The sequence below is a fragment of the Lemur catta genome, chromosome 2 (genome assembly GCF_020740605.2).
Source record: "Lemur catta isolate mLemCat1 chromosome 2, mLemCat1.pri, whole genome shotgun sequence".
Classification (NCBI taxonomy): Eukaryota; Metazoa; Chordata; class Mammalia; order Primates; family Lemuridae; genus Lemur; species Lemur catta.
Genome location: NC_059129.1, coordinates 115,760,445 through 115,773,790, shown reverse-complemented (window position 1 = coordinate 115,773,790; position 13,346 = coordinate 115,760,445).

Below are 13,346 nucleotides of genomic sequence, written 5' to 3'. Positions count from 1 at the left end.
GCGCTACAGCTTTACGCAGCGGCAAACCTCTGGGAGGCCACTTTGAAAAAGTCCCCATTCATAGACACCTTGCTAATTCTTATGCTCACATAATTTTGGTTTAGGAAATCACTAAAGCCTTGTGGGAAAACAAGTAAGAATTGTATTTCTCTTTCCAGCCTCCATTTGTAATCCTTATTACTGGATTGCCTTCAATTTATGTGTTGATAAGTTAGAGGAGAAAAAGAAGTTATTGTCCCTGTTCATACCATCTTGGAAGCTTGCAATGCTACAGATCGTTGCATGTCTCTAGAGTCCTTCATTGGTGTGGTTGTTATACATCCCAAAAGTAGAATTGAGAATATACAATGGCCTGCATGCAAGGGAACTTGAAATATGCATTCTTTTCAAGGTGCTAAAAATTAGAATCTGAGAAACTGGCCTTTCAATGCTAATTCCTTAATTAAATATCATTTATTATTTTGTATATGTGTGTTGGAATGTTGAAGGTAGGCATTGTTTTCTTTAGGTTTGATATTACAATGAAGGCAATGACCTGCTTATGATTTTTGCCTTATTTTTAGGAGTTCTCATTTACAACATTGCTCTTTCTGTAGTGGAACTGTCTTTTTCTGGACATTGTAGGTGCATGTGCACACACACACACACACACACACACACACACAGAGAGCCTCTCTGCCCTTTATCTATTGCATAATGTCTAGTTGTAAATGACTGAGTTTATCACTTTGAACCAGAAAAGGTACAGATAACAGGACAATTCTAATAATGATTATCCAAAAAAGAAGCCACTCTATTTTTCTGTGCCTGTCCCCATCAGCTTTGCTTTCCTTCTTGCTTAATACTTCAGATCCTGAATATCTGCGCCATAAAACATGGGGGATTTAAAGGCTATAGGAGGCTCCCTTTGAAAAGGACTCCAGAGACAGCCTTTCTAATCTGGGATACTTGAGCCGGATGGGATGAGATTGCAAAAGGGATGTAAAAAAGCAATTTGGTGAACAACTTCAGGGCAATAAACATGAAGAAAGACATTTACTTTTTACCGTGTGTTGTGCAGACACATGTTAGTTTGGATGAGAACAGGACTGGCAGTGTAAATAAATAAACAAACTCAGTGAGAAGCTACAGTTCCTGAGCCATCCCAGAAAAGAAGTGCTAGCTGCAGTGGTAAGGAAAAGCTTGTCAAGGAATAAGCTCTGCTTGAAGGAAACATAAGGAAAACATTACATAAAAGGGGAGAGTATTCTTTCTCTTCTGACGCTATGCTTTAGAATAACTTTTTCCTGATCCATGTTACCGTACTATTAAATGTGTGTTTACTTGCCTGGCTGAGTCTTACATTCCCTCAACTGTCCTAGAAGCTTATGGAAAGCATGCCATGGCATATTTTGTGCAACATACTATGCTCTCCCCCAATTTTTTTTCTTCAATCAAAAACACAACACTCACAGAAGCCTGTGGCTGCCTGTGGATTGCAGAGCTCAAGCCTAAAGCAAGTTAAAAACCATAGGCTTGGCATAGGAGGTCAACATTTGCTTGTTATTTTTCTCCAAAAAAACATTAGTCCCAGGGAGTTTGGATAACCAAGAGTTTAGGAGACTCAGGTCAGGAGAATAGAATAGTTTTGGACAAAGATAGGAGATTAAACATACCCATACTAGTTACTACAACTTCTCATCTCTCCTTTACCATTTCTCCCAACCAGGCAGTGACAACAGTAAAAGTTATTTTTATCCATTGCAGCAGTGGCACTTTTAAGGAATGAAAATGATTGTCATATTGTTGAATCCATACTGCAAATATGTAGAAGGGGGTGTGCTCCAGAAAGGGAGAGCAAGCCCAATAGTTTGGAAAGGGATATAACCAGTAGTGATGAGAGATATTTGGCAAAGTCAGGGCTGACATCAGTCATTATACCACAGAGCTAATATGCAGATTCTGAAAATGCTCAACTCTCCAGTTGCTGAGATCTGGAGGCATCTGAGTCAATAAGTCAAACAGGGTATTGTTGGCGGGGTCTGTGTGACTGATGCAGCTAGAATTCATTCCTGAAATACAGAGCAGACAGCAGTATTTGAAAGCCATTGAAATTAGTAGGTGAAGGACAACTACTATTTTTAGAGAAAGAAAAGAGACAGAATTATTGTAACAATTTAACACATTGACTGCCACACACAAAGAAAACCCAGAAACTTTTCCTTGGGGCCATAGTGTTTTATTATGAAAATAGAATAAAAACTTCAAGTATAATTTAAAGGTAAGCATAAACAGAAAATGAAATTATTGACTTCTATTTATTTAATCCATATTTTTAGAATTAATTTGTCAATATTAATTGTAACAATAAGAATATCAACAAATAAGATTTTATATATGCTTCATGTGACCCTGAGGTCTAAACTAGAGTGAGTTAAATACAAGTCTCATGGCAGTTAATGTGTTATAAAGTGATTAAATGACTATATAGCATTAAGAAAATGAGAAAATCGAGACCCATGATCGATTATTTGCTGTCAACAAGTAAGAATGTTCTTCCTCCCAGATGAAGTTATGGGACATTTATAAAACTATGGTGAGCACCGTCTGGTATGCTTGTGTTTAAAACTTCTTTCTTTCACAAATCAGTTGATTTCTGGCCTCACTTAAAATGTGAATATCTAATAATACTCAATATAAAGAATTTAACGCCTTGGAAAACTTTGTGTGATTATAGAGCTTTAATATAAAGAGGCTGTGCGTGGCCGTAAGAAAGCACTAGATTAGGAACCTGAGGGCCAAGGTGAGTCCTTGTTCTGCATTTACGCTGTTGTGTTCCAGGTTTCTTCGTCTGAAAAATGAGGAAATTCAACTAAGTGATTTCCAAAGTCCCTTATAGCTCTGAAAATAATGGTAATATCTCCAAAAAAGAAAGACAGACTTGTAATTGCAAATGTCAAAGCTGTTTCTAGTTGTGTGACATCACAGTTTTCACTTACGGAATTGTGTTTAATTGAATAGGTCCAGATTTAGAAAACTGATTTCAAGTTCGTTGATTTTCTGGAAATGCCTAACCCATTACAAGAATCTTAGATGACTCTGGCCCAGCAAAGATAAATCTAGGACTAGTTTAATCCTTCTAGATGTCTGTAGACTTTGGGGCAACAAGGAAGACCAAATTTTAAACCTTGGATTCTGAGCAGACTCCTAGAGAGAGTAGGGATAAAGGATTTCTGCATCTCTTGCAAATACCACTCATTTTGGTTTCTTTACAGAAATCATAGGTGAGGGAGAAACATGTATTAGATATTTCACTGAGTGAGGAGGGTTATTTTTATTGCATGCTGTTACTTTCTTTTTTGGAATAAAAAGTAGGAAATAAAAGTCACTTTTTATTTTTCCTATTCATCTCTTCGGATAAGGATTTCTATCCACATCTCTTTTGTCCCAGGATCCTCTTCAGAAGATCAACTGTGAAGTTTGAGTGGCTGCTGTTACAGCTTTAGGTTGAGGGATTTCTATCGAAGACAAAAATATTTTAGGATCTGGAGTACTAGATGAGAGGACATATTAATGAGTAAATTTTTGCAATTGCCTTTGCATCTATCTCAAAATAGCCTCAAAACGCATTGTTTCATAGATAAGACAACTGAAGCCAGAAAGGTAGTCACTCACCTAGGCTTACATAGAAAGTATTCTGGATATTTTATATTAACTCAAGTTTAATTTTCTCTGCCCTCTCTGTTTGCCAGGAGGTTGACTTCCATAGATTGGATGCCATCACCAGAGTTCCTTTCCTCTGGGTTCCGATTAGTTCAGCCAAAGCCCCCCAACTGCAGAGGATCAGAGCATGGGGGGAAAGAGTGATGCCACCTCTCCCTGCTTTGGCATCATTCTGGAAGTGGTTATATTCCTTGGGAGACTGCAGCCCTGCCTGGCAGCCTCTTTTTCATGACTCCAGCTCTCAACTAGGATTTAATACCACCATTTACTCCCCCTGATCTATGGACCTAGGAGTAGAAATGGCCTCCCACTTTTCCTAGTTCCTGGGTGCCTCAGTATCTCCTGTTGGCTTCTTTAATCCTGTCTGCACTATTAAAAATAGCCATTTTATACTACTATTTATCTTCCAAAAACTCATGCTGAGTCCCTAAGTGTCAGAGCTGGGACTTAAAGCAGGCAATCTAATTCAAAACCAGTGCTTTTCCTACCATGCCATCCTGCCTTTCTAGGGGAATGCACTCCGATTAAAACTGAGTTGGATGAAGGGAGGGATCAGGGAAGGCAGAAGGAAGCTAAGGTCAATCTGCCATCCATTCATCCCACAAATATTTGTTGATGGTGCCTACCGTGAGTGACTCAACATTAGACACTGAAGCAGAGTTTTATGCATGGCCTTTAAGGCAAGAATATTGAAGGGATGACTTTATGGGTTGTATTGTGCTCTGATTAAAAGCAATACTACAGTTTATGACAGAAACAAAGTGGTATATAAAGGCATATCAGAGCACACTCAGAGCAAACTTTAGGAAACATCTTTTCAAAGTAGCCATATTTACAGACAAAACAGAACAAAACCTGTCTCACCTATATACTTACCTGTCATTTATGGTTTACATTGGTTACTGCTGATGCATTTTGGCAGCTACTTTTGGTCAGCTGGTTACTTTGATTTCAACATTCACTGAATATGTGGCAAGCACCATGCTAGGCCCTAGAGACATAAAGCTATGTGGACGGGGGCCCTGCCCTCCAGGTGAACACCCTCAGTGAGGGAGGCAGACACATAAACCATCGAAGTTTCCATGTGATAAGTGCTATGTGATAAGGGCCCTGTGGTATGTTCTGGGAAGAGGAAAGAGAAACAATGCTCAAGGGGAGGTGAGGAAAAAGCTAAAGTCTGTGTCTAAGATGGACAGCATTTAAAGGACTTAGGGTGAATCTTAAAACAGATAAGGAGGGATTCCTTCCTTTGCTTCTAATTGGCCCCGATTTCAAGATGGAGGGGTGAGCTCTTCTGTCTTGTTTTGTCGTGGTCAGTAGTCACAGTTGGCTCCCTACTTGCTAGGGAGGCAGCCACACTCAAGAGTGGTATCAGGCCTCCCCCTCCTCCTCCAGCAGCTCATTGTGGCTCAGTGTTGACTGTGTGGGAGTGTTGTTAATGGCAATACCTGTGTGGGGGTCTATGTAGGTTAATGATTTGACCAGTTTACTGTAGCGACAATGTGGGCAGATTCCTCTCATGTGAGAAAAATGACATTCCACTTCTCCTGTTTCCTACAAGTGTTTGAGTATATTTAGAGCAGCCACCAAAGAAATAAGGGTGGCCCTCCTAGGAGTCTGGCTGCTCTCGTTCTCTTGCCCCACCTCCCTGCCCCAGCACGCCTATTCTATTCCTTTGGAACACGTTCTCCCAGACAGTGCTCCGTGCACCAGGCCTTATCAGAAGTCCCCTACTGAGTCTTATCCACTCAGCTTTCCAGCTCTCCCCACCCTAAAAGTTCCCTACTCCGAATCCTAACCCTTGCTCACATGTTAGTGATAAAGGGCTAATTTAGCTTTGCCCTTCTCTCCTTCTCTTCCCCCATATAATCCTTTCTTTCCAGAAACATATTTTGATTTCACTTGGCCTGTGGCATATGCTCCAGATGTGGGAGATTTCAAGCCATTATGAGGAATTGATAAAGCTCCTGCTGGCTGGTGGTCCTGACATATGGCTGCCAGCCTGCTTACAACTCCCAAATTTGGCAGGTGGTGCTCTATGTTTATAGGTAAGATTGCCTCAGTGAGAAGAATTCTGCAAGAATACAGAGAGAAACAAAGGACTCTCTTCCTAGAGATTGTGTATTGCTATTATGTATTATGTAGTATCAGTTATGTATTGCTATATCACAAACCACTACTAAACTTCTTGGCTTAAAATATCAACTATACATGGCTTCTCACCACTTTGTAGGTTGACAGATTCTTCTGCTGGTCTCCCCCAGGTTCTCTCATATGCTCCATCCAGCTGTCGGTTCAGCTGAGATGGCAGAGATAGCAGGCTGCTCTTCCTAGGTGGTTTTTCATCCTCAGGGCACGGAACTCTCTGGGTTCCAGAAGTATGAGAGGGGAAGCTGCAGATCTCCTTGGAAGTTCTCCAGTGTCTCTTCTACTCCATTTTATTGGTCAAAACAAGCTACAGGGCCAGCCTAGATTCCAGGGTTTACTCAACAGACCCCATCATTTGATATGAGGAATTGCAAAGATTTGTTGCCTATTTTTAATCTATCAAAGAACTAATGAGCAGGTGATTGACCCATGTACGGAATCAAACTTTTGAACCCTTTGGCCAGTCAGAAAACTGACACTGAATTGAAACAAGAAAGCAAAACTAGCGTTGACCATATACCTTATCTGACCACCTATGGAGAGTGTCTGGTTCTAGATCAGTTCTTTCTCTGAATTGAGTTTCAATTCTAAACTTGAAGCTTCTGAATATCAAAGCAGTACAAAGTTACAGGCCATTTCTGGGACGAATTTTCAGTTTTAGATCCATAAGTAAAAAGCAATTATGGTTTGGAACTCACAGAGAAAACTCTTTGTGGTACTATCATTTTGGGGGTAGTCACATGAGTTTTCCTTGTGCAGACAAAATTTCAATCTGTTATTTCCTTCCTTTTTCTCTTGTCTAAGAGCAAGAATACCATTATGTAAGGTTTGAGAATACAACACAGAAGCCTCCTCATTCTAAAAAGAACCCCTGAGTGAATACCTCCTTGCTGGGGGGCCTGTCTTTTATCTACTAACACTGGCAGCAGGACTTATCATTTTAGTGTGCAGAAACATGAAGCACTATCTCATTAAATTCCATAAATCTATAATTTAATGAAATGAGGTACAATCATTTTTCCCTACAAAATAAATTTTCTTTAAAGATTTAGGAAAGAAGACAAGTAAATGAATGGATTTACTTCCACAGTGTAACTTGATTCTCTGATTTCCTTAAGAATGATACATTGGATTTTCATGACTTTATGGTGAATTTTCATTATTTGTAGTCATAAGAATCAATACTTGTTTTAAGAAATATTGTAATTACATACAATATTGTGTCTTTTATGTTTTTATAAAGATACATGATGCTATGGTCTGAATGTGTCTCCCCAAAAGTTGACACTTAATCCTCCATGCAATTGTATTCAGATGTGGGGTCTTTGGGGAATTGGTTAAATCATGAGGGCTCCACCCTCATAAATCAGATGAATGTCCTTATAAAAGTGGCTTAGGGAACTCCCTTACCCTTTGCCCCATGTGAGTGTGAGGCAAGAAGCTACCACCCTTGAAGCAGAGAGTAAGCCATCACCAGACAATGACTCTGCTGGTGCCTTGACTTGGACTTCTCAGCTTTCAAAACTGTGAGCAACAAATTTATGTTGTTTTATAAATTACTCAATTGGTCTAAGGTATTTTGTTGTAGCAGCCCAAATGAACCAAGACACATGGTATAATAGTCAGAAATTCAGGGTAAGCCTGCTTTCTAATAGATAAGTAATACCTTGATTATTTCTCCCCAGATAAGTATATTTATGTATGTAGCTTGTTTTTCCTCTGTATGTGGGTGTGCAAGTGTATTTATATTTTTCCTCTTTCTGTTCTCATTGATGGAATCATTCACATCACTGTTCATACTACTTGAAATCATCACATTTAGAAATTTATTTTAAATGCAAATACTCCCAAGGAAGTTAAGAATGAGTGAATTATTTTAATTAGATTGTTTTCTTCTTAACAAATCTTTGACATTTTGCAAGAGGAGAAGGTCTGATCTGTGTAGGGCATTATGAAATGTGAGTATGAGGGAGACCTGTGTTTAATAAGGATGCTGAGTAACTATGGGAGGTGGAGAAGTAAAGACAGAAACAGAAGCTGCAAGAAAAAGCAGCAGCAAAAGGGGAAGTATAGGTGTTCCAGGGATGAACATTATTTTTTAGAGATGGCCCTATGGAGCATTAATATAAATTTAAATTTGACATCTATTGCAATCTCCTAAACTTAGGGGGAGATTGTATAAAAGATTACACATGGATTGTTCTAAAAATAATTTAAAATTTCCTGACATAGATTCACCTGAGATTTGGCATAAATAAGAAAGAAGAAAAATTATTCAGAATTTGCACTGGAGATTGAAAGTGAATGCATATATACTATTGAACACAAGGAAGTTAGGCAAAACACATATACCATTTTTACTTTTCACCCATTTTCTTTTTAAAATAAATTGTTATCAAAATTGCTGCTATTATTGATACCTGTTAGAAAGGATTATTTGAAAGGATTTTCTCTGCATGCCCAACTTCTTAATTCTTCTTTGGAGGAAACTTCAGTGGCAACATAGATATGTTTGATTGGATACTAGTACCTGTGTTGCATTCTAATTTAAAGACCACCCCACCTAATGAAAAACATTTTGTTTAATTTATCCCTGAAGTTTAATGTTCTACATTGCTTAATTTGAAGGAATTAGTTTTGAAAATGCTAATCAGATGTATTTTTCATTCTGTGAAAATTATGTTGCTCTGTACTATTCTACCCATTGAATCAGGGGCATTTATTGTTTGGGGAAAGGCAGACAACCCCTATAGCACAATTTTAATATTCTGCCTTGAGTTTCAAAGCTGCCTTCCATGAGAGCCTAGTAATAATAGTCTTGCTATGGATCTGCTGAGAGAAAGGGATTTCTAAACTCCAAATTTCCTTTATATATAGAAGCAAAGTTGTGGGTCCAAGTACAGTTTCACTGTAAGCCATAGTGTAGCAAGGAATCTGGATTTTAAAAATATCTTTCAAACTATCAGAAGGGAGAGGAAATGGAGAACTGTCCTGGGACTGGAGGGAAGAGAGTGGGAATGTAGAATGAAGAAGTCAGACTCTAGTTTCTTCTTGCCTGTTAATCATTTATGCCCTTTTTATATAGAAGGGGTAGAATTATGGACATTTAGGGCCTTGTATAAAATGTCCATAACAAACTTATAATCAAAGATCAGAGGATGAACTAAACTTCATCCCTGTGCTTGTGGGAACTAATATAATTGTTCAATGGCAGATCTGCTTGGGGCCAGAGACATCTTATACAATACTCAAATATGAGTGAAAAGTGACCAAAGGAATTTTTCCTATAATGCTGGCCCTGGCATGGCCTGTGTGGTCACCATAGGGCATTTCAGCAACTAGTTCTGTCTCTTTTCTCACTCTGTTTTCTGGACACATGCAGGGGTTGCATTTCCCTGCCTCTCCCCACCCTCTTTTAAAGTTAAGCATGGGACATCTAAGTTGAAAGAAATGAGATCAGAAGTGACATTAGTCACTTCAAAATAAAAGTTTGAAGAGCCAGGGTTGAATTTAACACCTTCTTTTTCTAGTGCTGTTGTGATCACGGAAGCTTTCATCGCACTGGGTTTCTGAGTGACTACAGCAAGCAGCCTCTCCCTCCGTAGGCCCTGCTGTACACATCACATGAGTGAGAAACACAACTGGGATTGCCCTTAAGTGAAATTCCAGATCCTTCAGTCAGATTCAGTCCTCACATATATAAATCAAAATATGTGGGCAGAAGAGGAATAGATACGAGAATAAAGGTAGATGATTTCCATCAAAATACCAAAGCAGGAAGTAATAGATAATTTACAGAGTAAATTCAGTAGGTCCTTATTGATAGTGGGCAAGAATGACTGAAAAATGGAGCAGCTGAGTCCACTGGAATAAGATATTGTCTCTAAGTTAATAGGTATTTAAAAGTTAAATATAAGAATGGATTCTTTTATGTCCATTGTTAAAAAATGATTACCTTGAATACCAAGTTGAGAAATATATATTTTAGAGAACGTGGAGGGTCCTTGACAGAGCATTTAATCTAATGTTTCACACCGGGCAAATATTTCAGTCTGATGCCATAGCCCCTTCCTTCTGAAGCGCACATGGTTGATGTGATCTTGGCCCTCTGGGCCACCAGCGCCCAAGGGGTTTCAGAATCCTTTATGCAAAGCACTCTGTGCAGTCACTGCCAATGGATGGGAGCTGGAATACAGTATGGAAACCTGTTTGCCACCTGAACCTGACATAGGAGAACATTTAAAGCATCCTTGAGAGACAAAGATGTATACTGTTTTTAAAGACTTTTCAGGGAAGGAATTTCCCATCTTCTTTAGAAGCTTTTATACATACAGAACAAATTTCACTTCCCTCTAATGGCAAGTTATGCTGCCATAAGTTTTCTGTACTGAACTGACATTTTAAAGGCAAACTAGAATCTTTGCGTAAAACTGGTAAAACTTCTGATTCTTAAGGAAAGTTCTAGTTTAATTTGACTTACAAAATTTATAGTCTTCTAGAACTGGAGGTACTCTCAGAGATCACCTAGTATATCTTATTGTATTTTGACTGATACCTGAAAGAGTAAATGACTTGCCCAAGCTCCTGCTGGCAACACCGAGACTAACTAGGATTTCAGATCAAATGCTGTTTCATTCAGTATTCAGTGTTTAATCACTCATTCTACTTTAGAAATCCATATCCTAGTTTCATATCAATGGAGTCTGAGAATAGCTCATTCATTCACCAATTCACTCATCCTTTCATTTACTCACATTTATTTAACATTCCTCTAGTACCTACCTTCTTGGGGCATTGTCCTTGATCCTCATTATGATTTCAGACTAAGCACCCTTCAGCAAGTTTAAAACAATTATGAATTTATATACTTCTTGGGTTAAACATTTTAATTCTTATTTTAATAATTCTTCATTGACTTTCATGTACTTCTTATTTGCAAAGTCTAGGGTCGAGGGGGTTCTGAATATAATAGAAAGAAGCCCTAATATTTCTGCATTTACTTTGATAACTGAAATCAATATTTGTTTGTATAACTAGGGAAATCCATATGAATTTGCTTCACAAACTGACCCTAGTTTTTTTTTTTCAGTCACACTTAAGGAATAAAATCACCTTTCTCAAATAAGGCAATGCATTTATGTATTATCCTATTTTTGTATGATGAAACTTATTTATTTTTAAATGGCTGCACTGTTTAAAAATCACTTGGATTCTACTTCCACATTGTTAGTGAGCACGCTACGTACCTATTCTGTGGATAATAAACATAAATTTATTAAATGTAGTGATAATAACACCAAAGAAATGAAGGGCACAGGTCTCCAGGAGCTCATAACTAAGTCATGAAGGAGACCTAAAGAAATATATCAACAATAAAAATGTTATTATACATATATTTTATCACTAGAAAAAAGTCACTCTTAGACTACAGAGAAAAGAGCAGAACTAGGTTGGTTCAGTTAAAGTGGCAGTCTTTGACAACTTAAGTGGCAAGCCAGAATTTGAAGCAACTTAAGTCTAAATCTGATGGAGATACAGCGAAAGGGTGGGTTAGGTGTTGACACTATTACTGTTCGAGGAAAGGTGTAGGTAGGACGGCCATTTAATTTGTTCTCTCCTCTTTGAGACCAATTAAATGACCCACTCTCTGCATATGCCCTTTCAGAATGTTCAGTCTCCCATTCAGCAGCAATTCCTGAGAGCTCATGTTCCAGGTCTTGTGCAAGGTACTGTGGCATGTTGTCACATTTGTGCACCTAAGCGTTCTTCCATCTATGTAGATTGGGAGTTTATTCTCAACCTTCTCTTCCATGCTATGCATCTTACCCACCACTGGAATCTAAAGTATTTACATAATGTGTGTTGATGGGGAGTGGGGTAGGGAGTTGTGAGCAAGTACTGGCTTCAGCTCTGGCTTCATTCGTAAAGATATTCAATTTCATAGGCCCTGCTGCTTATAGGTGGTCCTCAGAGCAGCAGCACTGAGATCATCTGGATACTTGTTAGAAATGTAGAATCTCAGCCCCCACCCAAGACCTGCTAAATCACAATCTATTCAATCATTTTAATCGTTTTCCTAAGTGATTAGTATGTACATTAATGTTTGAGAAGCTGCTTCAAGATAGAATCATCTGAGGGAGTGTTTAAAAGGACAGTTGAATGGGCTCTATTTCAACACAATTAAATCAGAATCTCTGGTGATTGGGGTATCTGTGTGATTTAAACACTCCCCGGGAGATGATAGTGTGCTCTCAGGGTTGAGACACCCTGCTCTGTCTTTCCCAAAAGACCTGAAGATAAGAATCACCTAGAGTTCTTGTTAACAAAGTAGGTTCCAGAGTCTAGAGTCTACAGTATCAGAAATTAGAATTTCCAGGGGAGAAAGCTGTTCATCTGTATATTTAACAAGCAGCTCAGGTTTCATTCCTTTCATCTGGTGACCTTGTGGGAGCTCATTTTTGTCTCAGTGTTGTTACATCTTTCACCAGATGACAAGAGGCAGTAGACACCCGAAACAGGGAGACAAACACGGAAAGGAGAGAATGTGGGATGAGACATAGGTTCTAAAATATCTGACAGGATGGGGGCAGAGGTGGAGGTGGCACTCAAATAAGCCCAAATCCCTTTGTCATTATCAAGAGCCACTGTTGCATTTAAATCAGTGAATGATTCTCAACAACTCTAAATCTCTTTGTTTGGGAAAGGACTGGTGTTGAAAGGGTACATTTCAGAGAAGATAACCATGGTTTTGAGGGAAGAGAGAAAGCAAATCTAATGGTTAACTTGACTGAGAGTCCTATGGTTCAATAAGAAGTGAATGAGTACGTATTTTTCAGGATTGTGGGAATCTATCATTTGGATTCCTTTTATTTGTATGTGATCCTCAGATTGAGGAATACTGATTTCAAGAATATGTAGTCTCTTTATTGATAAATGTGACACAAAGAGCAACGGCACATTTCTAAGATTGGTATTGATTATACTCATTGCATCTGTTCAGTGTATCTTCTGTCTTGACGTAGAACACCAGGTTAGTTTGACACATTAATTTTGTATAAATTATGCTAGTTGTCTTTCAAGACTTTTTTAATACCATGCATTGATTTATGGAATTATTTCTAATTTTATTTGTGTTTGGTAGTGGGAGAAATACCATGTATTTTAAGCATCTACATGCAAAACTAAGTGGAACACCTGCTAAATGCTACAGATAGAAAATATTAGGGGATACAGCCCCTGATTCTGAAGGGCTTAGAATTTATTTTGGGGTAAGGATGTCAGGACTTCTATGCACAAAATTTAAATAACAGTGGAGCACATATATATTGATAGCCGATGAGAGATTCAGACAGTAAGTGCCATAGGAGTGTTGTTATGCCTATGAATATTGTGCTCTGTGCTCCCCCTCTAAAATTGTGTAAATTAGAAGACTATTTTTTATTTCATCACCAATTTTCACTGTAAAACTTTAATGATTATTTAACTTTTCGGAATAT